Consider the following 1,857-nt stretch of genomic DNA (forward strand, 5'->3'; position numbering starts at 1 on the left):
GAAATAACTTGCCTAATATTCCACAATTAGTACATATAGGATGTGGAACATAAACTCTGTTTGGTCCTAGAGCCTTAGTCACTACCCCATAATAATTTCTGGATTAGAGCAGGTGAGATTTAAGATACTCAATTTGTGGGGGGGGAATTAAATACAGGGGACTATACCAAAATATAATTTTCTAAGCTCTTAGTTTATCTTTAAACATAGTTCTGGTCTAAGAACAGGCTTTTCTTGTACACTAGCTTCTGTTACCTCCCCATCTGTGTTTTTAATAAAGATAATTAGGGTCACCTGGGTTCAACCAGACCTTCTTATTTATAATTATGGTGCACCTGGAAACCTGAAAGAATGTACAGATTCATCTTAGCTCCCAGGTGATGCTTGGGATGGTTTGTCTTGCCCTGAAAAGATAAGCAGTCTTTAGTGAAGAATTTGGGAAATTGGGCATTGAATCCATCCAAACAATCAAGCAATTAAAATTGGTCTCTAGCTCTTTGTCTCTCAGACACAAAGTTTATTTCTCTTCTCCTCGATCTACTGTTGCTGTGATGTTGGCAAAAACATCGTGTAGCTCTGCTGATCCTGGAGTCTCAGGAGATACCTTTGGGATGGGTGACATTAGTTTGACTTTTCCTTCACCTTGACCTCAGCCTTTGCCCCATGATTTGTTTTCCCCAAACTGTGGACATAGTCGACTTGCAGTAGTAACCTTCCTTGGACCACAGCTCTCTTCCCAGCATTTTATTTCACAGGAAGATGGAAGATGAATGTCAACAGAACTGTTGTAAATAGAGAGAAGGTCAGGTAGCAGATCATCTTGCCTGTAGCACAAACAACACTTAAAGGTATTCCATCGATGCCACCTGAAGATTTTTAGCATTTCTCCCCATTGCAGATTTAAGGAGACGTGTTTGGAATCAGTAGAGTAAATGGCTTTCAAAAAGTTAAGAGCCACCGTCATGGTTTGAAAAGAGAACATAAAGCATTGCAGTACGTACTCTGTTGGGATGACTTGAATGAGGGTTCTAGAGAGTAAGTGAGGGCAGTGAGTGGGAAAGGCTCTCATGGATCACTTCCTGGGTAGGGGACAGACTGGGCAACTGGGAGTGGTCAGTCTGAAGGGCCTCTGAGGTACAAACACACAGGAGAGACAAGGAAACAGTCTGTCCTTTTACAATAAGGAGAAGACCCAGGTAGTCGTTGGGCCCCTACAGCTTTTGCTAAGGTAAAATCGTTGGATAGGAAGGAAGTAGATATGTTGAGTGCTTCTTTCAGAAATAAAAGCAGAAGCAGAAATATTGATAGACTTGAAGGAATTGGAGCCTTGGAGCTATACTCTATGAACCTCTGTTTCGCCAGTTTCACAGTCTTCCATGTAAGTGACATCCTTGATGTGAAAAGAGCCTGATCCCCTGACCTGTGAACAGAGCCCCGAGGAAGCCAGTCCAGACTCAGGACCTGTGCATACAGCAGCCATTCAATGATCCTTTCATGGCTCCATAATGTCGGGGGGAAATTAACATGTAAGGTTTGTCTTTGACAAGTAGCATGATAAAAGAGCCCAAAATGAAACTAAGAAATCTGTCAATAGCCCTGTCAGGTTTGGCTCAGTGGATAGAGCGTCAGTCACAGCCTGAAGGATCCCAGGTTTGATTCCGCTCAAGGGCACATACCTTGCCTTGGTTGCAGGTTCCCCAGCCCTGGCTGGAGTGCGTGCAGGAGGCAACCGACCGATGTACCTCTCTCACATTGATGTGTCTCTCTGTCTCTCCCTCTCCCTTCTGCTCTCTCTAAAAATTAAAGGAAAAATATCCTCGGGTGAGGATTAACAAAACAAAATTTGACGATAGACCC

The sequence above is a fragment of the Myotis davidii genome, unplaced genomic scaffold (genome assembly GCF_000327345.1).
Source record: "Myotis davidii unplaced genomic scaffold, ASM32734v1 scaffold1471, whole genome shotgun sequence".
NCBI classification, from domain to species: domain Eukaryota; kingdom Metazoa; phylum Chordata; class Mammalia; order Chiroptera; family Vespertilionidae; genus Myotis; species Myotis davidii.